The 27,429-nt window shown below is 41.7% G+C and overlaps 1 pseudogene across 1 annotated transcript; it reads right to left on the reverse strand.

Annotated features, from left to right (window-relative positions):
* Positions 1 to 4,212: 4,212 nt before the first annotated feature.
* On the reverse strand, positions 4,213 to 5,109 carry LOC708405 (large ribosomal subunit protein eL8 pseudogene; annotated as a pseudogene). Its single transcript, XR_091936.4, has one exon. The product of XR_091936.4 is annotated as a large ribosomal subunit protein eL8 pseudogene (transcript).
* Between the last annotated feature and the right edge of the window lie 22,320 nt (positions 5,110 to 27,429).

Below are 27,429 nucleotides of genomic sequence, written 5' to 3' on the forward strand. Positions count from 1 at the left end.
TCACAAAGAACGTCTTTAGACAACTGTTTGCACACTTGTGCATTTTTATTTCATTCAGGAAAACCCCTAAATACTTTTCAGAGTCAAGAGGTGAAACTTTTTTAAAAAATAACACTTTTTTGGCTGGGCGTGGTGGCTCACACCTGTAATCCCAGCACTTTGGGAGGCCGAGGCAGGCAGATCATGAGGTCAGGAGATCGAGACCATCCTGGCTAACACAGTGAAACCCCGTCTCTACTAAAAAAAAAAAAAAAAAAAAAAAATACAAAAAATTAGCCAGGTGAGGTGGCAAGGCAACTGTAGTCCCAGCTACTCGGGAGGCTGAGGCAGGAGAATGGCGTGTGAACCCGGGGGGCGAAGCCTGCAGTGAGCCGAGATTGTGACACTGCACTCCAGCCTGGACAACAGAGCGAGACTCTGTCTCAAAAATAAACAAATAAATAAAAAGAACACTTTTTTTTAAAGGGCATACTATGCCTCAGTATTGGTTGACACAAAAATTTCTATTAAATTCTGACACCCACTCAGATGTCACCTCCTCTACACAACCCCCCTTGATTTCTCCACTGCTATGCCATTGGCAGAATTAACTACTACTACTGTTTAGCTATCTTAATATCTTATAAGTCTTTATGTACAAGCTTTGTTCTCCAGAATAAATTAATCACTTACACATCTCTCCACACTATTGGGCTATGAACTCCTACAGGGAAGATGTGCCGTACCATGTTTATGTATGTAATCCAAATGTCTGATACATAATAGGTGTCATATGCAATCAAAATACTGTTGGGGAATTATTGGAAGAGCTACCAAATTCTAAGTTTCCAATGCACAGTCTTGTAGGTGATAGAAAAGCACCCTATGAGAAGCCACTAAAAGGTTTTAAGCAGGTTGTTCTCTGAAGTAATTCCTATGTGTGTGTATGTATGCTTCATAATTGATTGAATTATTTCCTCTTTTCCTTTCTTTTCTGCCTTTCCCTTAATTTTCTCCCCCTCTGCCTTTCAGAACTAGTTGTCTGACCTCTTCAAATGAGGTAACCATTCTCAAAATAGGGGAGAAACGGAAGGTAGTTCCCAAGGTAGCCCCATGCTACAGAGGATCCCTCAGCAGGGACTGGATTCCACAGAGTTGCCAGCATAGAGGTGGAAGTGCAGGGGGCTCCTGAGACTCCTCAAAGGTCCTGGGTCCCCAGCAGTGAAAACTCAGCTTGGCCTCTGGGAGGGGTAACAGCAGTTTGACTTTGGCACACCTTTCTCTCTCTTACTTCCCTCTTTCCATATCTAAACCATCACCAAGTGCTCCCGATATAATCTTAAAATGGCTCAAATCCATCCACTTCTCTTCAACTCCACAGCTACCTCCCCCGTCCAAGCTGCCACCATCTTTCACCTGAATGTCTTTCATAGGCTCTTCATTGGTCTCCCTGCTTGCCCCTCCAATTAGTTCCTCATCATGGAGTCAGAATAAACTGAGAGAAGAGAAGAAGAAGTGGGAGGGGAGTGGAGGGGAGGGAAGAGCAGAGGAGAGGAGGAGAGGTGAGAAACTGTGGGGTTAGCAAAATAATTTTAAAATGTATCTGCTACCTATTGGGTACAATGTACACTATTCAGATCATGGATACACTAAAAGCGAGACTTCACCACTGTGCAGTATATCCATGTAACGCAACTGAACTGTACCCCTAAATCCATAAAAATAACTTAATTTTTAAAAATTAAAATAAAATGCAGCTTCTCACCTGCATTTTTTGTTCCTTCTTCATGAACCCTATTTAACTTAACCCTTAAGTTAACCCTTAAGTTAACTTAACCCTATTAAGGGTTAAGTTAAATAGGTATATGGTTTATTAACAATTAAATAGTTAACCCTATTTAACTCCATGTACCCTATTTAGCCATGTTATCCACAAAGAAACATACCACTATATTGGGCAGTTCAGTTTTATGCTTACCTTTCAATAAACTAGTATAACTAGTATACTAGTATACAATTGTATAACTAGTGTACAATTTTAAGTATTTTTACTGACTAAAAACATCCAACTGTAGAATTTTTTTTATCTTGCTTTTCAGAATTGTTGTGTTCCCAGAAATTTATCTTTGGGTAAATCCATTGTCTCATCAACTTCCACTAAGAAATTGAAGAGAAATTCCAAAACGGAGACGGAGAAACCTTCAAAAGCCAAAGTCAAAAACTTTTATAAAAGAGGGGTTTCTAATCACGGGCAACTTTGTGGCACAGAGCTCCTTCCTTTATTCCAGATGGTTCTGAGCTGCGTATGGGTCCTTCTCTTTCCTCTGTGGCCTCATACAGAGGAGTCCAGAAACCATGGCTGGCTCAGCAATTCCACTTGCTATGCCAGAGATTAAAGACATAAAAAGAACTAGGATTCATAAGTTATGGAAATGTAAGCTCTCAGTTCCACAAAGAGCAAGTCTAGAGAAGGCAGAAGCTAGGAATAGATGTTGACATTACAGATCAAGTTTTTGGAGAAAATAAAATCATGTTGGGATCAAACAGGGTCTGGTTCTCAAATACAACTTGGCTTCACTTAGCCAATTTATTTTTAATTTTTTTACTCTTTTTCAAAAAATATTTTTAGTTTCCATAGCTTTAGGGATACAAGTGGTTTCGTTTACGTAAATGAATTGTACGGTGGTGAAGTCTAAGATTTCATTGCACCTGTCACCCAAGTCATGTACATCGTACCAAATAGGTACATTTTCATCCCTCACCCCCTTCCCCCATTCCCCCTTCTGAGTCCCCAGTGTCCATTATACCACTCTGTGTGCCTTTGGGTACCCATAGCTTAGCGACTGTTTATGAGTGAGAACATGCAGTATCTGGTTTTTCATTCCTGAGTTACTTCACTTAAAATAATGGCTTTCTGTTCCATCCAAGTTGCTGCAAAAGACATTATCTTGTTCTTTATTTTAATGGCTGAGTAGTATTCCACTACATATATCTAACATTTTCTTTATCCACTAATTGGTTAATAGGCAGTTAGGTTGATTCCAAATCTTTGCAACTGTGGATTGCACTGCAGTAAATGTATGAGTCCAGGTGTTTTTTAAATAGTGACTTCTTTTTGGGGGGATACCCAGTGGTGGGATACCCAGTGGTGGGATTGCTGGATCAAATGGTAAATCTACTTTTAGTTCTTTGGGAAATTTCCATACTGTTTTCCACAGAGGTTGTACTAATTTACATTGCTACCAGCTGTGTATAATTGTTTCCTTTTCACAACATCCATGTCAATATCGATTGTTCTTTGACTTTTTAATAATGGTTGTTCTGGCTGAGGTAAGGTGGTATCTTATTGCGGTTTTAATTTGCATTTCCCTGATGATTAGTGACTGATATGGCTTGGCTTTGTGCCCTCACTCAAATCTTGTGTCGAATTTTAATTCCCAGTGTTGGAGGAGGGCCCTGGTGGGAGATGATTGGATCACGGGGATTGGATCACGGGAAAACAGGATCAGGTGATCCGCTCACCTCAGCCTCTGAAAGTGCTGGGATTATAGGCGTGAGCCACCGTGCCTGGCCCTGATTTGTGTATATCGATTTTGTAACCTGAGGCGTTACTGAATTCATTTATCATTGCACATGAATTGTTTTTTTCTAATTCTGTGGAAAAATATTGCTGGTATTTTGATAGGAATTTTTACAGTTTCTCAGAAATTTTACAGTTCCTCCTTGCTGTTCTCATGATAGTGAGTGAGTTCTCAGCGGATCTGGTTGTTTGGAAGTGGGAAGCACTTCCCCTTTGCTCTCTCTGTCTCCTGCTCCACGATATGAAGATGTGCTTGCTTCCCCTTCGCCTTTTGCCGTGATTGTAAGTTTCCTGAGACCTCCCAGCCATGCCTCCTGTACAGCCTGCAAAACTGTGAGTTGATTAAACCTCTTTTCATTATAAGTTACCTAGTCTTAGGTAGTTCGTTATAGCAGTGTGAGAATGGACTAATACAGTAACAGACATTCTTTTTTCATATATTTGTTGGCCATTTGTATATCTTCTTTGGAGAAAGGTCTATTCATGTCCTTTGCCCACTTTTTAACGGAATTATTTGTTTTTTCTTACTGATTTGATTTGTTTGAGTTCCTTGTAGATTCTGGATATTAGTCCCTTGTCAGTTGCATAGTATGCAAATATTCTGCAGGTTGTCTGTTTACTCTGATGGTTATTTCTTTTGCTAAACATAAGCGTTTTATTTATTTTTTTTTGAAGGAAAATTTGAATTTTAATTATTTTTATGTACAGAAAACTCAACAGTGTACATTTAACCCAGCTTAGTGGCAAGTTCTTTAGCCTTTGCCTTTTAGAGCTTGGCGATACGAGCCACAGACTTGGGACCCAGGACATTGCCGCCCCAGTGACGGCGGATCTCATCGTATCTGTCGTTGTAATTGGTCCTGATAGCTTCCACCAGCTTAGCCAAAGCGCCTTTGTCTTCCGAGTTCACCTGTGTGAAGGCGACAGTGGTGCAGGTCTTCCTGTGGACTAGACGGCCCAGTCTGGCCTTCCCCTTGATAATGCAGTAAGGGACCCCCATTTTACGACACAGGGCAGGCAAGAAGACAACCAGCTCGATGGGATCTACGTCACGTGCAATCACCACCAGCTGAGCCTTCTTGTTCTCCACCAAGGTGGTGATGGTGTTAACTCCTGCTCGAAGGACAGGTGGTCTTTTAGTGGGGACATCCCCTTTGCCAGCAGCTTTCTTCTCGGCCCGGGCCAACAGCCTCTGCTTCTTCTCTTGTTTTGTCTCTGGTCTGTACTTGTGGGCCAGCTTAAGCAGCTGAGTAGCTGTTTGGCGGTTCAGGGCCTGGGTGAACTGGTTAATAGCAGGAGGCACTTTCAGCCGCTTATAGAGGATGGCTCTCTGCCGCTGCAACCTGATATAGCGAGGCCATTTCACAAAGCGGGTGAGGTCTCTTTTGGGCTGGATGTCCTGTCCAATGCCAAAATTCTTAGGTCTTTTCTCAAACAGGGGATTCACCACTTTCTTGGCCTCCTGCTTTTTCACGACAGCAGGGGCCGGAGCCACCTTCTTTCCCTTGGCCTTCTTTCCATTCGGCATCTTGGGCGGCGGGAGGAGAGAGCAGCATAAGCGTTTTAGTTTAATTATATCCCATTTATTTGTTTTGTTTTATTTATTTTATTTTATATCAAAAATGAAAGTGAAGTTCTCTGGACTGGTTTTGACCATTTTTAAAAATTATTATTATTTCAATAGTTTTTGGGGAACAGCTGGTGTTTGGTTACATGGATGAATTATTTAGTAGTGATTTCTGAGATGTTGGTGCCCCCATCACCTGAACAGTGTACATTGCAGTGTACACTGTACTAAATGTGTAGTCTCTTATGCCTCACCTCCTCCCACTCTTCCGCCAGAGTCCCCCAAGTCCATTCTTATGCCTTTGCATCCTCATAGCTTAACTCCCACTTACAAGTGAGAACATATGATGTTTGGTTTTCCATTTCTGAGTTACTTCACTTAGAATAATGGACTCCAATTCCATCCAAGCTGCTGCAAATGCCATTATTTTGTTCTGTTTTATGACTGAGTAGTATTCCATGGTATATATGTATCACATTGTCTTTATCCATTTGTTGATTGATGGGCATTTGGGCTGTTTCCATATTTTTGCAATTGCAAATTGTTCTGCTGTAAACATGCATATGCAAGTGTCTTTTTTCATATAATGACTTATTTTCCTCTAGGTAGATGCACAGTAGTGGGACTGCTGGATCAAATGGTGGATCTACTTTTAGCTCTTCAAGGAATCTCCATACTGCTTTCCATAGTGATTGTACTACTTTACATTCCAATAAGCAGTATAACAATGTTCCCTTTTCACACATGTATGCCAATATTTATTATTTTTTTGTTTTTTTAAATTATGGCCATTCTTGTAAGGGGAAGGTGGTATCACATTATTTTTATTTTTTGTTGCATTTGCTTTTGAGGTCTTAGTCATAAATTCTTTCTGTAGGCCAATACCCAGAAGAGTTTTTCCTAGATTTTCTCAAAGAATTTTTACAGTTTCTCACATCTTAGATTTAGGTCTTTAATCCACCTTAAGTTTTGTATATGGTTAGTGATAGGAATCCAGTTTCATTCTTCTACATAGGATTATCCAGTTTTCCCAGCTCCACTTATTGAATATGTTGTCTTTTCCCCAATTTATGTTTTTGTATGCTTTGTCAAATATCAGTTTGTTGTAAGTATTTGGCTTTATTTCCGGGTTACATATTCTGTTCCATTGATCTATGTATCTACTTTTATTCCAGTACCATGCTGTTTTGGTTACTATAGCCTTGTAGTATAATTTGAAGTTGGGTAATGTAAACCCTTCAGATTTATTCTTTTTGCTTATAATTGCTTTGGCTATTTGGGCTTTTGGTTCCATATGAATTGTTTTTTTCTAATTCTGTGGAAAAATATTGTTGGTATTTTGATAGGAATTGGACTGAATCTGTGGATTGCTTTAGGCAGTATGGTCATTTTCATATTGATTCTTCCAATCCATGAGCACGGGATGTATTGCCATTTGCTTGTGTCATCTATGATTTCTTTTAGCAGTGTTCTGTAGTTGTTTTTATAGAGATCTTAACTTCCTTAGTTAAATATATTCCTAGGTATTTTATTAGTTTTGGAGCTATTGTGAAAGGAATTGAGTATGGATTTGATTCTCAATTTGGTCATTGTTGGCGGATAGCAGTGTTACTGATTTTGTTTTTTGTTTTGTTTTGTTTTTTAGACAGAGTCTCACTCTGTCATCCAGGCTGGAGTGCACAATCTCAGCTCACTGCAACCTCCACCAACCGGGTTCAAGCAATTCTCCCTGCCTCAGCCTCCCTAATAGCTGGGATTTCAGGCACCTGCCATCAAGCCCAGCTAATTTTTGTATTCTTTTAGTAGAGACAGAGTTTCGCCATGTTGACCAGGCTGGTCTCAAACTCCTGACCTCAGGTGATCTGCTCGCCTCGGCCTCTGAAAGTGCTGGGATTACAGGCATGAGCCACCATGCCTGGCCCTGATTTGTGTATATCGATTTTGTAACCTGAGACTTTACTGAATTCATTTATCAAATCTATAAATAGATAGGAGTCTTTCGGAGTAGTCTTTAGGGTTTTCTAGGTATACCAATCTGTTCTCATGCTGCTAATAAAGACATTCCCGAGATTGGGTAATTTACAAAGGAAAGAGGTTTAACTGACTCACAGTCCCACATGGCTGGGGAGACCTCACAATCATGGCAGAAGGTAAAGGAGGAACAAAGTCACATCTTACATGGTGGCAGGCAAGAGAACATGTGCAAGCAAACTCCCCTTTATAAAACTATCAGATGTTGTGAGACTTATTCATTATTACAACAGCATGGGGAGAACCCACCCCCATGATTCCATTACCTCCCACTGGGTCCCTACTATGACGTGTGGGAATTATGGGAGCTACAATTCAAGATGAGATTTGGGTAGGGACACAGCCAAACCATATCACCATTATATCATCAACAAACAGCAACAGTTTGACTTTCCCTTTACCGATTTGGATGCCCTTTATTTCTTTCTCTTGTCTGATTGCTCTGGCTAGGGCTCCCAACACTATGGTGAATAGAAGTGGCAAAAGTGGGCATCCTTGTTTTGTTCCAGTTCTCAGAGGCAATATTTTCAACTTTTCCCTGTTCAGTAGGATGTTGGCTGTGCATTTGTCATATATGTCTTTTATTATTTTTAGGTGTATTCTTTTTATGCCTAGCTTGTTAAGAGTTTTTAATCATAAAAGGATGCTGGATTTTATCAAATGTTTTTCTGCCCTCTATTGAGAGGTTTTTGTTTTTAATTCTGTTTATATGATGAGTCAAATGTATTGACTTGTGTATGTTGAACCATCCATGAATCACTGAAATGAAACTCAGTTGATCATAGTGAATTATTATTTTTATTTGCTGTTGGATTCAGGAGGCTAATATTTTGTTGAGGATTTTTGCATCTATATTTATCAGGGATATCATTCTGTAGTTTTCTTTTGTTGTTGTTGTTGTTGTTGTTGTTGTTGTTGTTGTTATGTCCTTTCCTGGCTTTGTTACCAGAGTGATACTGGCTTTGTAGAATGAGTTAGAGAGAATTCCCTCTTTCTCATTTTCTTTTTTTTTTTTTTTAATAGTTTCAGTAGAATTGGTACTAATTCTTCTTTGGATGTTTGGTAGAATTCATCTGTGAATCTGTCTGGCCCTAAACTTTTTTGTTAGCATGGTTTTATTATTATGATTACTGATTCAATCTCATGACTTGTTGTTGGTCTGTTCAGGATTTCTATTTCTTCCTGATTCATGCTAGAGGAGTTGTATGTTTCCAAGAATTTTTCCATTTACTCTAGAGTTTCTAGTTTGTATGCATAGAGGTGTTCCTAGTAGTCTTAAATGATCTTTTGTATTTCTGTGGTGTCTGTTTTAATGTCTTTATTTTCATTTCTAAGTGAACTTATTTAAACCTTCTCTCTTCTTTTTTTGGTTACTCTAGCTAGTGATCTATCAATTGTGTTTGTCTTTTCAAAGAACCAGCTTTTTGTTTCATTGATCTTTTGTATTTGTTTGCTTGTTTGTTTCAATTTTGGTTAGTTTTGCTCTGATCTTAGTTATTTCTTTTCTTCATATAGCCTTGGGTTTGGTTTGTTCTTGTTTCTCTAGTTCCTTGCGCTATGATATTTGGTTGTCAACTTGTGATCTTTCAGATTTTTGATGTGGGTGTTGAGTGCAGTAAAGTTTCTTATGAGCCAATTTAACAGTCCTCAGGCTGGACTGCACCACTGAAAACATCTCACATTCTATTCTATGGTCAACCTTCTTCATTCTAGAAAGGAATGCACTTAGCCAAATATATAATAAAAAGTTCCTAACCAGGCATGATGGCTCAGATCCTTAACCCCTGCACTTTGGGAGGCCGACATTGAAGGATGACTTGAGGCCAGGAGTTCAAGACCATCCTGCCAACATAGTGAAACCTTATCTCTACAAAAACTAAAAAAATAAAAAATCAGCCAGGCATGATCATGTGCATCTGTAGAATCAGCTACTCAAAGGCTGAGGTAGGAGGATCACTTGAGCCTGGAGGTCAAGGCAGCAGTGAGCCATGATCACACCACTGCACTCCAGCCTAGGTGACAGAGCGAGACCCCGTCTCAAGAAGAAAGGAAAAGAAAAGTTTCTAGCTTCCCTTTAATGTCCTCAAGTAGTAAAAACCACACAACATATTTTGGGAAGGTATTCAATGGCTTAACCCCTTTAAAATTGCCAACAAGACAATCTTTCTTTTCCAGCCCAAATTTCCCGTGCTGTTATTTAAGCCTGTTTTATTATTTATTATGATTACAAATTCGAGGAAATTTGAATGTATCACCTTATTTCAGAACATATAAAAAATAATCTGCTTTGCGAGAAATGTAAGGTTTGATCATTTAATAAGTCTTTTCTTCAGTGTCACAAATGAATTTTACTTAGAATCCTGGAATTTGAAAGTAGGAAAATACTTGAAAAAAAAAATTTCTGATGCATCATACTTTTTTCAAATGAGGATACAGGATCAGAGAGGGAAAAACACAGGCTTAAGGACACATAGCATCAGCATAATAGAAACTCCTTCAAGTCTCCCTCATAGCACACCATTGCTTTCCCCTTTGTCTCATTTCTTTGATAGACACCTAATTGCTACCACTGATTAAAAGAAGTATCAGTCTCATTTTACGACAAAAAAAGGAGAGGATACTCATTGTCATTGTGCAATTTATGAGGTCGTGGTTAGATTCATTACTTGAAGATCAGTGGGTATAATTAGTGACCCAAATTCAAGTAGATAAAACAGTTGGGCCCTTGTTTAAAATCTTGTCTTAAAATTGAGTAATTTCCCCTGCTCTAGACGCAGTGCCTCTGAGGGTCATATTTAATGATCATACATCCCAGTGTGAAGTGACCCCAGGAGAACAAGAAAAGACTTTGTAAATTGCACTCTAACTAATTTGCCCATAAGCTGGCATTTCCTCTTCCACCTTGCACGTTATATCAAGAGCCATTCATAATGATTCCTATATTTATACAATATTTTATGCTAATCAAAATGTTTCTCTGTGGGTTCATGCCTGGGACATGACACTCAATCAATAAATATTTGTTAAAATGACTTGAATTAAACTGCGTGAGTGACATCTCATTTTATCTTACTAGCAAGTTGGAGTGGTGGTACATAGAGTAGATGTTACATTCCCCATTTTACATAAAAACAGGAATTGAAGAGTCCTTGGGTCCCTGAACCTTGATTTTCAGATTTTAATTCCAGCTTCTACTCTCTCTTCCTCATTTTCTCCTGGGTAGTGAGGTAGAGTTCAGGCTATTGAATTTTAGAAGAAAAAAAAATGTGAAACAACGCTTTCTCCAAAGAAAGAATTTATAACCTGTGCACTCAAAGTTCTTCTGCAGGATGAAAAACTTTTCAAAATAACTTTTTAGGGTCAAGGTCATGATCTCTCCCTCAAACAATCTACAAGCAAAACTGAAAACAGATTTCTAGAGATGATGAGAAGAAGATGATGATAAGACCTTGGGGGCAGTTACAAATTTATAACATTTTGAACAGAAAGAGCATGGGAGATCTTCTAGCTCCAGTCTTGTGACAGGTGAGAACCCCAAGGTCCACCGAAGTTCAGTGACTTAGCCAAAATCACACTGCAAGGAAATGTCAGAGCTGGACTAGAATCCTGTCTTGAGACATACTTCTTTAATATACCACCCCCTCTTTCTCAGATGTATTTTTAGACCAGGGTTTCTCAAACTTAGCACTACTGACATTTGGGGCCAGAAATACCGTGTTGTTGGGGGCTGCTCTGCGCATTGTAGAATGTTTAGCAGCATTCCTGATCTCGACCCAACAGATGCCAGAAGCACTGTCACCCCAGCTGCGACAACCAAAAATACCTGCAGACTTTGCCAAATGTTCCTTAGGGAGGGCAAAATAGCCTCCAGTTGAAAAACACTGGGACAGATCAGAGCACCCCCTAGGGTATGTCCGTTTAGTCTGACCACTGTTTCTCTTTCTTTCTCTTTCTTGTCTTTCTTTCTTTCTTTCTACCTCAGATCATCAGGCATTAGATTCTCATAAGGAGTGTGCAACCTAGATCCCTCACATACGTAGTTCACAATAGGGTTCACGTTCCTGTAAGAATTTTAATGCCGCTGCTGATCTGACAGGAGGTGGAGCTCAGGTGGTAATGGTCGCTCACCTGCCATTTACCTCCTGCTGTGTGGGCCTGGTTCCTAACAGGCCACGGACCGGTAACTGTCTGCACTCCAGGCGTTAGGGACTCCTGATTTGAGGCACTAAGTGGCACGTTCTGAAATGAGAGCTTTGTATGCTTCCCAATTCTGGCTCACAATATGAAGTGGAGAAAACACTGAAAAGAAATGGTCAGTAAGTCAGTATGTACAAAGCATTAAAATTGGGACAACACCTCTCCCTCAACCAAAAAAAATAAGTAAATAAATAAAGACGGTAGATCTTAACTCTTCTATTTACTAATTGTGTAGCCATAGGAAGCCTCCTTAACCTCTATTATCTCCAGTTTCTCAGGTTTAAATGGAGGATAAAAATGTCTACTTCATGGGGATGAGATGAAGATTTAACAAGGGCATAAAATAGAGTATCAGGCAAATATTAGCATCTCGGCCAATAACAGTCCTGCCTGCTTTGTGATATTGAGCAAGTTACTTAGCTTCTCTGAGCCTCAGTTTTTGTGAGATGGAAAGCATCTCTATCTGAAAAAGATATCACTTGATAGATGATAGGAAACTAGATAAACAGATAGATGCTATCAATTTTCACATAGCAAATTATCCCAAAAGGTGGCTTAAAACAACAAACATTTGCACTCTCAGTTTCTTAATGCCATTTTGTTAGGTGCTTCTGCCTCTAGACCACTCATAAGGTTTCAATGTATTGGCTTGGGCTATGGTCTCATCTGAAGGCTCAACAGAGGGAGGATCCACTTCCAGGGTCTCTAAAATGACTGTTGCCAGGATTCAGTCCTTAACAGCCTGTTGGACCTGAGGCTGTCAGGCCCCCCATTGGCTGTTAGCAGAGCCTGCCTTCAGTTGCTAGTCATATGGGCCTCTCTATAGGGCAGCTCATCACCTGGTTGCAATGGTTACCTCTATCAACATGGACACACAAGAGGCCAAGAAAGGGCACACAAGAGGGGAGGAGCAGTCTCTCTGTAACCTATTCCTACATATAACTTTCCATCACTGTAGAACCAGTATTTTACTAGCTAGAGATGAGGCAGTAGGCTGAGCCAACACTCAGGGGAGGAAATTCCATAAAGACATGAATATCAGGAGGTGGAGATCACCAGGGAATAACCTAATGGTTGCCTGCCACTATTCCAGTAAATATGTAAAAGCATTTGTTACTTCATCTATTAACAGGAGGAAGTTCATTCTTCTACATCTTCCCATTTTAATTGGGTATTTGATTTTTTTATCCACCTATGCTCATTTCCTACGATTCTGGGGTAGGGTGGGTGAGATAGGATTGGGAGAATGTGCATAGCAAGAAGTAAGGGAAAGCAGTGAGCAAGTGAGCCCCTTATATCATCACCTTGGCATTTCACACTGCATACTTTCTCCATGCTTAGCTGCAAGACAGAGTCACCACCTTGGAAAATTAAATTTAATAGAAAGCCGGCCATGGTTACACTTCCCTCTCCTTATGGTAGCAAAAGATGAAAAGATCCCCAACACGTCACAACTGTTGAATAATTTTTAAACAAGGTTTTAGAGGAGCCTGAGTCCTTTAGAGATGTTCCAAAATGCAAGGCCTTAAAAGCAGCCGAAACGAGGTTAAAAGCTTTGGAGGGTAAAGTGATAAAATATCCAAGAGATCTGTAGAAAGTGGAAATAAAGACACACACAGAGACACATAAAAGAAGAGATAGAAATTAAATGTTTTCCAGAAATTAGGGACAGATACTTTCCAGAGGGAAGTCTCCCCCAGTGAGGAGAGAATTATTACCCTGACCCTGCCATCAGCCCTCTTCAATGGATTTCTCCATTGCTTTATTGAAATGCTCATAAAATAAAGGTTAGTCCCATCCTAAGGATATCTTCTACCTTTTCCAAACCATACCATTAAGTTGTATTAGCTCCTTGGGGTTAGGCCACCATAGCAGGAAGAATGTATGCTAATGTGACTCCCCTGAAGTTAAGCTCATTTAAAATCTGAAATACCATGGAGAAAGTTCCCTGGGCTAAGATAAGGTTAACGAATCTAAATCTCAGCAATGAACTCACCTCCTAAGTTTCAGAAATAATTAGTTCTGGGAAGGACATCATTTGTTCATTCAATGTGTTGACTCTAGCCCCTCCCCACTGCAGTAACTTGGATGCTTGAGAACGGAAAGATAGAATGAGGAATGCGTAGAAATTTTCTCAGTTCTGCACAATTGAAAGGTATGTCTCCTTACATGCTCAAAGGTATTTATACAACTATGTTGCCCAATGCAGAGGCTTCAAGAGCTTTATCTTTGGACTTTGTGTTTAACCAATGTTTTTTTCTCTCAATTCAACATCACTTTCTCCTTTTGGTAACAGTGCCCAATTATTCTTTCAGGACCCACATTTGAGTATTCCATGTTATCCTACAGAAGCAGTTAATCATGGTGTCCTTCGCTACCCACCCCCACTCCCCTACTGTAATGTGGTCATGTGACCTAGGCTGACCAGTCAATTCCAGAATGAGTTTGGATCCAGAAGACACGACTCAGGACAGAGTCTTTTTTAAATTTTAATATATAGATACTGGGAGAGAAAGGTTTTCCTTTCTTTTTGGATTTTGAGCCATGAGGAAATAAGCTTACAGTTTCCAGTGGCCTTTCTTACCACCATATGAGGAGAGGCATAGGAATAAAGCCCAGGGCACTGAAATGAGACAAACAGAGAATATTACTTCAACCCCTGTATCCAGCCCCAGATGCCCCAGTTAAGAGTCAAGTTCTCTTGCTTTCTTAAATCAGTTGGAGTTAGATTTCTCCAGCCAACAATCAAAGGCATCTTGATCAATACTATGATAAATATTAGAGCAATTATTAAGTGTTACACACTGGGGAGACCAAGACAAGTAGCTTGATCCTTGCCCTCAAAGATCTCTTGGTGGAGGATTTATGGCAAGTGGTTTAAAGCCACTGGACTCAAACAGACCTGAATTTCAACTCCAGTTTCACCGTCTCCTATTGTATGTCTCTGGTAGATAGAATTCCAAAATGACCCCAAATCCCCCTCCACATGCACACTACTGAGTGTTGTCCCCAACCCTGGAGTGGGGGCAGTACCTGTGAATATGATGGGATATCACCTCCATGATTAGGTTACCTTATATGGCAATGGTGAAGGGATTTTGAATGCATAAGTAAGGTCCTAAGTTAGTTGATTTTGGACTATTCAAAAGGGATATTATCTTGGCCAGCTTGACCTAATCAAATGAAAGCTCTGAAAAGAGGGATGGAGCCTTTTCAAGAGAGAGAGGGGCTCTTTCGCTGGCTATGAAGAATCCAAGAACCATTGTGTAAACTGCTGATGGGGAGGGGCCACCTTTAAGAGTTAAGGGCCGGCCGGGCGTAGTGGCTCACGCCTGTAATCCCAGCACTTTGGGAGGCCTAGGGGGGTGAATCACAAGGTCAGGAGATCAAGACCATCCTGGCTAACACAGTGAAACCCTGTCTCTACTAAAAATACAAAAAAATTAGCCGGGCGTGGTGGCAGGTGCCTGTAGTCCCAGCTCCTCAGGAGGCTGAGGCAGGAGAATGGCCTGAACCCGGAAGGTGGAGCTTGCAGTGAGCCGAGATTGCGCCACTGCACTCCAGTCTGGGAGACACAGCGAGACTCCGTCTCAAAAAAAAAAAAAAAAAAAAAAAAAAAAAAGAGTTAAGGGCCTCAGTCCTACAACTGCAAAAAACTGGATTTTACCAACAACTTGAAGGAGCTTAGAAGACACTCCTCAGTCACAGGGGAGAATGCAGCCGGGACAATATTTTGATTGTAACCTCGTAAAACCCTGTGCAAAACACCCGGCCAAGTTTCTCCTGGACTCCTGATCCACGGGAACTGTGAAATAATAAATGTGAGTTGTCTTAAGCCACTAAACATGTGGTAATTTGTTACAGAGCAACAGAAAACTAATAGGATATCCCTGAGCAATATTAGGTTTTTTGAGCCTGCATTTTCTCATCTAGTAAATAGTGGTAGTAGAACCACCTACTTATATTGGCTGCTGTGAGGATTAATTGATAATTCTTGTGTGATTCAGTGCCTGGCCTTTAATTCAACACCCTTTCTTTGCTAACTAGACTCCACATTTTAAGTGTGGGTGGCTACGTGTGCACACACACGTATGTGTACCTATGTGGGATAGTAGGTGTTCGTTGTATCTGTGAACCCTGAATATCTGTGACAGGTTTCAGTTAATTTAGAAAATTTTGCCAGGGTTGAGGATGCATGCCCATGACACACCCTCAGGAAGTCCTGATGAACTGTACCCAAGGTGGTAGGGGCACAGCTTTGTTTTATACATTTTAGAGAGACATGAGATATCAATCAATATGTGTAAGATGGACATTGGTTCAGTCTGAAAAGGTGGGGCAACTTGAGGTGAAGACAGGACGACTTCAAGTGGGGAGGGGGCTTCCAGGTCATAGGTAGATAAGAGACAAATGGTAGCATTCTTTTGAGTTTGTGATTAGCCTCTCCAAATGAGGCAATCAGATATGCATTTATCTCAGCGAGCAAAGGGGTGACTTCGAATAGAATGGGAGGCAGGTTGGCTCTAAGTAGTTCCCAGCTTGACTTTTCCCTTTAGCTTAGTGATTTGGGGGCCCCAAGATTTATTTTCCTTTCACGTATCCACCAACAAACACCCAAGCAACAGGGAAGGGACTCTGGATCCTTACATTTCTTTAGACCAACCTTGTGCTTTTATAGCAAGGGAAAATAAAGTCCAAAAGGGAAAGTGACTTTCCCTAGTCCACAAAACTTGTTGGTGACCTCAATAAGGAGTTTCAAGTCCTAGACACATCCTGCCTCAGTCTCTACCCTCCAGATAATGAGCCCTTCTTGTCATACTTGTTATGGACATTCATACAAAGCTAAACTATTTGAATGACTTAACACTTTTCCTCTCCTGTGTCTGTTATCTATTGCTGTGTAATAAGTTACCCCAACACTTAGAACTGAAGTCAACTGGGTTAGACCATTCTTGCAATGCTATAAATAAATACCTGAGACTAGGTAATTTATAAAGAAAATAGGTTTAATTGGCTCACAGTTCTGCAGGCTGTACAGCAAGCATAGTGCCAACATCTGTTTCTGGTGAGGCCTCAACGAGCTGGCATCTTACATGGCGAGAGCCAGAGCAAGAGAGAGAGAGAGTGGCAGGGAGATGCCACACACTTTTAAACAACCAGGTCTTGCAAGAACTCACTCACTATTGTGAGGACAGCACCAAGAGGATGGAGCTAAGCCATTCATGAGAAAACTGTCTCCATGATCCAACTACCTCCCACCAGACCCTGCCCCCAATATTAGGAATTTTAATTCAACATGAGCTTTAGAGGGGACAACATCTAAACTATGTCACTTACAAATATTTATTGTCTCACAGTTTCTGAGGGTCAGGAATGCTGAGGGTACAGCTTGTCTGGCTGCCTGTAGTATATGATTTCTCATGCATTTGCCCTTAAGCTGCTGAATGGGGTTGCAAATATCTGAAGGCTTGACTGAGGTTGGAACCCATGTCCAAGCCCCATTCACATGGTTGTTGGCAAGAGGCTCCAGTTCCTTGTCATATGGGCCTCTCCATAGAGTTGCTCACAACATAGAAGCCAGTTTCTTCCAGAGTGATCCGTGAGGGAGAGGTGACCAAGACGGAAGCTGCAGTATATTTTATAACCTGATCTTGGAAATGACATGCCAGCCCTTCTGCCACATGCTATTGGTCGCACAGATCAACCCTGGCTTAATGTGGGAGGGGATTTCTTAAGGGTATGAATACCTGAGGTGCAATCCCTGCAGACCGTCTCAAGGACCGGTTGTGTATTTCTCCTTATTACCTAAATTACCACTTTGCTGACAGTCAGAAATGAACGCTTGCCTGCAGAAAGGTAGGATGACTTTGTCCCAGCCCTTGTGGTTAATAGAAACAGGAAGATCGTGACTGTGGTATTCCTGCCAAATAGCAATGAAAATGGCATTTGAAAACCACAATTATTACTCCTTTCACCGAGAAGGTCTGTTCTGCTTAATGACCTACATATCAATGCATTCCAAGTGGAGATGTTAAATCCCTTAGAATATGCAGACACTCTGCAATGTTATAGCATCTTCAAAATGTATCAGCAAAATGATCACTATTTGAATTGGCTATAAGCAAAGCTTCGGAAGGTCCGGGTGGCCTTGAAATGCAGAACCTCATAGCGGCAGGAGGGAAGGGCTATGGTTTCCAGACATCTATGTCCCTTATTTATTTATTTTTTGAGACAGGGTCTTGCTCTGCTGCCCAGGCTGGAGTGCAATATGCCTTTATCGTTAACTGACTCTGTGCACAATCTGATACCAACCCAGCTTTCCAGCTTCCCCACTCATCTCTCCCCATGCGAACTCTGTGCTCCAGCACATTGCAATACTGTTTCCTGAGAACAGAAACATGCCCAATGATGTGGATTCACTCAAGTGAGCAGCCTTGGCCTCAACATGGTGACCTCAGCCAAGAACATTTCACCAAATCCCTGACTTTATGGGTGAGGCTGGCAAAAAAGAGAGATAGAGTGAGAGTTTGTGTTACAAAAACATTGATAAAGCTCGGCAGGAACCTTCTATCTAGTCTACTTGGATTTATTACTGCCCTCCTCTCTCTTCTCCAAATTGTAGCCAGAGATTGTTTTGAAACCCAAATCTACCAGTGTTGCTCTCCTGCTTTAAAATTGCAGAGACTTCCCACTACCTCTCAATGGAAGTTTAACATCCCTAGAAGCATCAGTCTCTGGATCTGACATCTCTCTCAGCCTTCCTCTCTAGATGATGGTACCTGAGTCTTAAGCTGCCAAGTTCCTTTCCACTCAATACCACCCCTCCATGTTGCTCCTTCTGCTCAAAGGCCCATACTCTTCTTCCATCTGTCCACCTTCACTTCTCTAAGCTCCCCTTTCCCTGTTACTCACTTCCATCACACCTTGCTTTTCTCCTTCAGAGCACTTCTAACAGTAGCCACTAGGCACTTAATTGTATCATCAGTTCTTTACTATCTATTCCCCATTATTAAACTATAGGCTCCATGAGAGCAGGTACGGGCACATGGGGATGATCAAGAAATATGTGTTGAATTAATGCATGGATAAAGATGGAGTAGACCAGGTGTTGCAAACTACAGCCCATGGACCAAATCTGTTTTTGTGAATAAAGTTTGTTAGAACATAGCCACACCCACTTTTTTTTTTTTTTTTTTTTACCTATTGTCTATGGTTGCTTTCTTGCTACAATGGTGGAGGTGACTCATTGCTACCAAAAACATCTGGACTGCAATGGCTTAAATATTTATTATCTGGCCCTTGAGACAAAAGATTTGCTGATGCCTGGGCTAGATGTCAGTGTTTCTCAAGAGGTGAAAGAGATAGCATGAAAACCGGAAAGTCTTATAACCAAAACTGCATCCTGTGTCTCCCAGGATAATTGAGGGAAGAAAGAGGCCTGTTTTGGATTCTTCGGAAACTTAAGGTGTCGGGGTGTGGGGAGCTGCTGGACAGGTCTGTAGAGGCATCATGGACCAAGCTGCAGTTAGTATGGAATGATATTCATGAGCCAATACATTGATTGAGGCATAAGTGACTAGAAACATGCAAGTGATGACCAGCAGTGACAACATCCTCTGTCAAAGTCACAGGCTGAACACTGTCTCATTTCAGGAGCTGCAGATGAGGCAGGGCCTTGGCACCTTGTCATTCTGGGTCTTAAATGGCCATAACGGATCTGCTGCCTTCCAGGGCTAGGTGGACCCTCAGAGTGCTGTGATTGATGGTCAGTGTCATCTCAGGATTTCACAGCAACATCAGCACATTTGTTTTGCACTAAATGGGCAGGTGCTCATTGACATCCATGAATGAATTCATCGATGTGTGGGGCTAAATGTCAATCCAATGGTGCAAGGTAGACCAAGAGGCCGTTGGATTTGAGAGCTCAGCTAAGCAGCAGAATTTAGGGAATGGCACTAGGTGTCCTGTAATGCACAGAGACAAACAAAGGGCAAAGCGTCAGAGAGCAAGAACGCCACTGGCAACCAGGGTTAGCCTCTGAACCAAGGGCAATGCCTCCAAAAATATCATCTGTGGATTACCAGCCTTAGGCTCACAGAGCTTGTTAAAAATAAATATTTTTAAAACTGTGCTTTCTAGGGCTATTCCACATCCACTGAACCAGAATCTCTTGGGAGAATCTGGAAATCTATATTTTAAACAAAGTCCCCAGGTGATTTTTGTGCCCTTGGGGATTTGGAATCTACTGAACTAAGACCACACTATTTCTCCCTACTTTATTATACACCACCTGAACCTGCAGACAATAGTTGAGAAAGGAAGAGGATGTAGGGAAATACTTCTTTTCATAACATGGAAGGAAATGCTGGGATCAACTCACACTACAGAAGACAGGTTTTCTTCACTTTTCAAGGTTTTCTTCACTTGAAAAATCATGGTGTGTCACAATGAGCTGGCAGTGTGCTGGGTGCCCTCAAAAGCATTACCTTACTTAATTATTGCAACAATTTTGAGTCAGTGACAGTCTTTACTAAGAAAGAAGTTGAGATTCAAGTTGTGCAAGTAGCAGTGTTCACGTTTAAAGAGCTTGAAGAGAACAGAGCTGGAATGCAAATGCAGAGCTATTGATCACCGATCAAGTATGTTTCCATTGTTCCTCAGTTGGATTTCTACAGGGAAAGCATTTACCCTTCCTTCCTTCCTTCCTCCCTCCTTCCCTCCCTCCCCCCTTCCCTCCCTCCCTCCTTCCTTCCTTCCTTCCTCCCTTCCTTCCTTTTTTTCTTCCTTAATTTCTTCCTTCTTTCCTTCATTCCATCCTCCCTCTCTTTCTTCCTTCCTTTATCAGAAAAGGTCAATAGAGTGTCTTAAATCTGGTCTCTCAGAAGCAGACCCTGAACCAAGGATGTGGGTGCAAGTAATTCACTAAGGAAGAGGTCCAGGAGAAGTCAATGAGGGAGTGGAGAAATTACAATAGGGAAGGACAAGAAGCTAACCAAGGGGCAGTTGCTCGTGAAGTTCCAAATTCAACCTGATCCCATGGACCAGAAATTATCCCTGGTTAGTCAGGCTGTGAAACAAGGCACTAGACTTTTGTACCTTCCCACCAGTCATTTATTGGCAGCAGCAGTTGAGGTGAGGAGTGAAACTGCCAGACACTTCCAGCTTTCAGAATGGAATCCTGGAAACTCCAGCACTCAAGGGCATTCTGTGAAAGTCAAAAAAAGTTAGAAACATTCCCCAATTCCCAGTCTGGTGATCTTGCCCTAGCCTTTGCATGTGTCCATATTGGAGTCCAACGTCCCCAGAATATTGACATACATTATAAGATTCAAGATGATAATAAATAGAAAAAACTTATGGGCCAATAATAAGGACATCTTGTATTACCCCGACACCCTTCCTCTTTACCACAAATGTGATGCTTGCCTTAAAGCAGAATGCTTTGAATGCCCATTCATTTGCATACAAATTTTCCTTTTGTTCCTTCCTTTGTCTAGCTCTAGCTAATTTAAGACATTCCTGCTGATTCCCCGTAACCTTCTTGCTTTCAGTCCTTTATGGCCTTGATGAGGACCTGAATTTCTTTCTGGTCTGGAAAAAATTATTCAACTTGAGATTATCAAGGACGAAATGCACGAGATGATTCAGGAGATGATTTTATTCAGCTTTGGCAATAGGGAGAACATTCATGAATGAGAATGCCTCAATGGAAGCGAAGGGGGCCTGGGGTTTTACAGAGGCAAGGAAGTCATTCACAAATCTAAGGGAATCATGAAAGGGGATAGACAGTCTTATGGGAATTATTGAGGAGAAGTGGAGGTGGTCTTATCCTGGAAGATGCAAGTGCAAAGTATTTCTTTATGGTTAGTCATTTCCCTGGAAAATGAAAGGGTGGGGGTATTTTTTTAAACAATAACTGTTTTCCAGGGAATACAGGGTTCAGGTGAAATTCAGCACTGTCAGGAGCTTCACAAACAGGATGCAGGAATTAGCCCCACAAAGTTAGAAATGGTAACAAAGAATATTCAGGAGAATTTTGCCATGGATATTCAGCCCAGAAAATATTGTCATATCGACATCCAAAGCCCTACTGCTCATTGAGGGGAAGCGGTTTCTGTGATCCAGATAGACCTGAGCCTGGAGAAGAGTTCAAATTATCACATGATTTCTTCCCCTGCAGACTCTTGTCTTGGTAAGGATAACAAAAGCTCCGCAAGTCACGATAGCTCCAAAATCCAATTGGGAGCTGTAGAAGACCAAGGGAAAGAAACGCAGGGTCATGAAAGAGAAACCACATACGAAGAGTCAAGAGTGCCCACAGTGCAAAACACTTTCTGAAATTGGCCTGCCACAGGTTTGTGTTAGGTTTTGAAGGTGGAGATGAGGGTTAAAGAAAGACACACAGAGAGACGGTGGCTCAACAGCAATTGCAGGCATTTATGTCCAGCATAAACCTGCAGAGGTGGGGGACAAACTTAATGCCAGCGCCCACCACTGCTTACAGGCTGGGGTACTTACAGGTATGGGCGGGAGGGGTCTGGGCAGTCTGGTTTGCTACCCGGCTGGATATTGATAAGACAGTCCTGTGATGAGGCAGTTTGGCCCTGCTTTTGGTGGGATGTGATCAGCTGTTTTTTGGACCTTTGCCCAGCAGGATATGATAAGGATGTTCTTCAGGTAGGCCTCTGCCCAGCAGGGTATGATAAGAAAGTCAGGTGGTTGGGCAGGATGTTCTTTACAGTCTGAATCCCCGTGGACTGTTTCTCTTTGACCAGGGTCTGCGAAATGACAGAGGGCTGGTGCAGTTTGAACTAACACCTTGGACTCTAAGTTGAGAGCTTGACCTCTTGTTTACAGCAGGTCAATAGCCCCTTGTCACTATTTAACAACCTAGACAAGGAGGGCAGTGTCTGAACAATTGGCAGAGTAAAATTCAAGGAAAGAAACTAAATCCCAACTTGGCATAATAGGTGTATTCATCCATTCTCATGCTGCTAATAAAGACATATCCAAGACTGGGTAATTTATAAAGGGAAGAGGTTTAATTGACTCACAGTTCCACATGGCCAGGGAGGTCTCACAATCATGGCAGAAGGTGAAGGAGAAGCAAAGTCATGTCTTACATGGTAGCAGGCAAGAAAGGTTGTGCAGGGGTTGTCCCATTTATACAACCATCAGATCTTGTGAGAGTTATTCACTACCACAAGAACAGTATGGGGGAAACTGCCCCCATGATTCGGTTATCTCACCCTCAATACGTGGGGATTATTGCAATTCAAGGTGAGATTTGAGTGGGGACACAGCCAAACCATATCAACAGGCACCAGCCACCCCTCACTTGCCACAAAGTGGGCATCGATCAACCTGCATTTCCTGATTGGCCTTCCTTATCCTGTTGCTTCTCTCTCCCCCTAATTGCAGCCTCTTTCCCCTGCTCCTTTAGAGTCATAAACTCAGTTTTGTGATTACGGTAGCGTGCAGTTGAGGCACAGTCCAGGGTTTTCTCAGCATTTCATCACACGTGATCCTCATGGCAAAAGGGGGAATGTCTACCTCCTGATGCCTATTTGTATTGAAGAAACCAAGTCACAGGGTGACTTGCTCTGGGTCACACAGTGAGTTAATGGCAGAGCCAGAGGGAGACAGAAACTCAGGTCTCCTGGGAGGCATTCCTGAGCTCCTTCTGCATCTTTCCCACATTCCTCCCTTGAGTTACGTGCATTACTAAGTGAGGCTCAGAGGCAGGAGTGATCTTCTGCCTCGTGTTGGACTTCAGCAGCTCTGCAAGTGTGCATTCTGTATTCCTCCAGTTACCTCTCCCCCAGGGACGAAGAAGGTCCCGTTAGGTTTTTCTAGCCAAGAATGTCGCCCTTTTCCGGAGAAGACGCAGCCCAGGGAGAAAAACCTCTTTCCATTTTCCCCAAAGGTTAAAGAAAAAAAAAAAATTGAATTCTGCTTTCATTTAAATAGCCAGGAGAATTGGGAACTCAAGATAACCAATCAGTTATTTGCTAGTGGAATTTTCCCGGTAAGGAGAAACAGCACTTAGACCCAAAATGTATACATTTCTTCCAAAATGTCATTCAACATCTATCTCTTTCCCAGATAGTGACAAACGCTCCATGTTCCTGTCAAAATGCCAGCTTTCAGCACCAGCCTTAATAATAAAAGCCAGATCCAAAATCCAACAGAGAAATTGCAACTTTGCCAGCAAAGAGCTTATCATCCTGTTTTATTTTAAGGTGCCAGGTTAACTTTTTAAACATTTCTTTACTGTTTTCACTTAATTAAAATAAATCGTCAGTTTACTCCTTTCAGTTGAACTTCCTTCTTGGAAATCTTTCACTCATACATACTTATGTGCATTTGAGATAGGGGATCCATTTTTCTAATTTTTTTTCTTGATTTTTCTTTCATTTCCTTGGGCCTCCTTTTCCATCTGGAGGAGGGTGATGGGGAAGAGGGAGCTGATAGCCCAATAACACAGTGAGGTAAAGCTATGAGCAATTATCAATATTAGTGAGATAGTTATTCATCTTTTATTTACACCTCTCTGAAGAAACTCTGAAGATCTGACGGCATTGGCATGAATTCAAGGTGTGGCAACAGGATAAAGTAAGGGGACCCTGGAGGGGTGGAGAGAACGGAAAAGAGGGAAAGGGACTTCTGTAGAGGAATTATTGGGAATTTTTATGCAGCATACAGTGTCCTAAGTGCTTTACACAAATTATCGCATTTTAACCTCTCAAAAACACCATGAGATGAGAACAAATGAGTACACTTCCATTTTACAGATGGGGAAACTGAGGTCAATTGCAGTTAAGTGATGTGCCAAGGTCACCCAGCCATCAGTGACAGAGCCAGGAGTCAAACCTGGATCATCTGACTCCAGTGCACAGGCTCTGAAGGATCCATAATGCTCTGAAACATTCCAAGCCGTGTTGCATCCTCACTCAGAGGCCCTTGCTCTTCCTGTCATCCCAGGGAGCCCTCCCAGCCCCACCAGAGTTCCAGAAATCCACACTTTTGGGGAGGCACCAAGCTATGGGGTAGAGTGTCCCACTCTCCTCCTTTTCCACCAGCATCTGGCAACCGTCCTGGGGAAAGTGGAGACAGTAGCTCTTCCTATGGCTTTCTTTGCTCACAGGCACCTGCTGCCTAGTTCTTGGCAATTCTGCATCTCCACAGCGTCCAAGTTTTAATTGCATAACACCAGAAATCCTGTGGTCATTGCCATGGCACCTCATAGGCTTCCCTGAACCCTTCCCACTGCCATCGAAGACCTACACAGAGATTCTCATCTCTGGAAATATCCCACCTGGACCAGCCCATTATTTCTTTGGCTCAGACCCAAACTCACTCTTCGACCTCCTTCCCTACTGAACACAGGACTCTCTAGTACCAAAAACACCCACCACATGCTTATAATGTCTGGGATAGGCACCGCACTCTTCAGTTACAAACGCTGCCTCATTCAGTTCCTCCAACTACCCTTTGGAGACTCGTTATCTTCCTTTACAGATAGGAAAACACACAAGATGGTAATTGGCAGAGAAAGAACCCCAAAGGTTCTTAACACTCTTACAAGGGAATTTGCAATAATAACAGGAAAAATAATAAGTTTTTGGCGTTCTTTGGAAGAAGAAAATATTCAAAAAATTAATTCAACTCTCTGCTGGTAGGTAAGCACCATGAGGGCATAGATTTTTGCCAGCTTTGTTCACTGACTTGTCTCAGGTGTTAGAAGTTGGTTCAGCACATAATAGATGCTCAGTAAAGAACTCTGAATGAATGCTTTGTAGACTCACCCGGTTCGTTTATTTTTTCAACAAAAACAAAGATTATGTGTTAGACCCTGGACTAGGACCTTGTACAAAGATGAATAAGACATGTTTCCATCCCACAAGGAGCTGTGTCCAATGTAGAAGACAGACAATCTGGGCTACGGGAAAGCCCAGAGGGGTGTATATATTTCATAAACATCAACACACTAGCCTCCTTGGAATAGCAACAGGACATTGCTCAGTGATTCTCTAAGTCAAGCTTTGACTATCAAAGGTTATCATTCCCCTAAGGAAGTTGATCCATTCCTTTGTTATGGACCAAGGGGCAAAGAACAGCTCCAGGAGTTCCAGATGTGTGAGATCCTGCATCCCAGAATGCTGTACCAAAGTCATCTGTATGGAGAATGGCTATAAACATCAAATTTAATGAATCAGGTAGATTGTTGTTTACAGGTGACCAAGAATTATTCAATGGCTGTAGCAGGCAGGAGCTGATAAACAGCCCTGGCTTCCCAGGCTGCAATAGTATGTCATGGCTTTGCCACCTTACAAATTACGTAAGAACTAAATGCAAATTAGCATAGATGATGAATAGATACACACAGATCCTGGATCTTTCTTTTTCCTTTAAGCACCTGCTCTGTAAGAACTTAGAAAAGAAGGCACACCACCAACTCCTGGAATACATAGAAAGTGGCTGGAGGGGGAATCTTCTAGTTTACAAATTACTGCACTGGGGAGATGATGCCTGCGGGGGTGAGCCAAGGAAATCCTCAGTAAGAGATTTCCTGTACCCCTATGTCCTTTACATAAGCCTTATTATTAGCTGTGCATTCAGACATCCCTTTATGCAGAAATGCATTCATTCATCTGTTCAAAACATACTTATGCTTACTGAGCTCCTTCTGTGCACCAGGCACCGTTCTACATGCAAAGGACAGAGCAGTAAATTCCTTTGGGAACTTACATTTTGTTAGGAGAGACAGATGATAAAAATAAAAATAAACAACAACAATAACAAGAGGAACAGGCAGTGATATGCACATGATAATATATGACGTGATACAGAAGGCTTGGAGGGGAATGGGTTTGCCGCTCTGGTTAGGGTGCCAGGGAAGGCTTTCCAGGGGGTGACTTGTGAGCTGGGAGGTTGCCCCCCAGACCTGCCCTGTCTAACACATCCACCGTGAGGCACATGTGGCCACTGGGCACTTCAAATATGGCCAATCTGAATTGGGGTTGCCATCAGTGTAGAACCCATGCTGAATTTTAAAACCTGCTATGAAGGAAATAATGTAAAATATCTCATGAATAATGTTGAATACTGATCCAATGTTGAGATGACAATATTTTGGATAACTGGGTTAAATAAAATATATTGTGAAAATTCATTTTTTTAAATATGGCTACTCCAAAATTTAAGATTGCCTCTGTGGCATGCATTGGTGGGATGGATGTGTTATACTTTCACCAGATGGTGTTGCTCCAGTCAGGAAAAAAAGCAAGTGCAAAGGCTTGACGTCTTAGAGAAACAGAAAGTGTTCATTCTGGCTCTGCCACTTGTTGGCTGTGTGAACTTGGGAGGTTCAGAGTGAGCATGATTTGGCAGTGAAAAGCAGGGAAGGAATGTGTGAGACACCTGTTAGAATGCCTTTTACCAAAAAGACAAATTATAACAAGCGTTGGCGAGGGTGTAGAGAAAGGGGAATCCTTGCACACTGTTGGTGGGAATGTAAATTAGTACAGCCATTATGTGAAACAGTATGGAGGTTCCTCAAAAACTTAAAATTAGAACTACCATATGATCCTGCAATCCCACTACTGGGTATATATCCAAAGGAAATGAAATTAGTATATCGAAGAGATATCTGCACTTCTGTGTTCTCTGCACCATTATTCACAATAACCAAGACATGGAAGCAAACCTAAGTGTCCGTGAACAGATGAATAGATAAAGGAAATGTAATATATATTACACAATGGAATACTATGCAGCCTTACAAAAGAAGAAAATTCTATCATTTGCAACAGCATAGATGAGCCTGGAGGTTACGTTAAGTAAAACAAGCCAGACACAGAAGAACAAATACCTCCTGATCTCACTCATACGTAGAATTTTTAAAACTCGAACCAATAGAAACAGAGTAAAATGGTGATTACCAGAAGCTGGGGGGTGGGGGGAATTGGGGAGGTGTTGGTCATAGGATGCAAAAAAAAAAAAAAAAATTAGACAGGAGGAATAAGTTCAAGAGATCTGTGGTGCATCGTGGGCACTATAGTTCGTAACAATA

This window comes from Macaca mulatta, chromosome 20, assembly GCF_049350105.2.
Source record: "Macaca mulatta isolate MMU2019108-1 chromosome 20, T2T-MMU8v2.0, whole genome shotgun sequence".
Lineage (NCBI taxonomy): Eukaryota > Metazoa > Chordata > Mammalia > Primates > Cercopithecidae > Macaca > Macaca mulatta.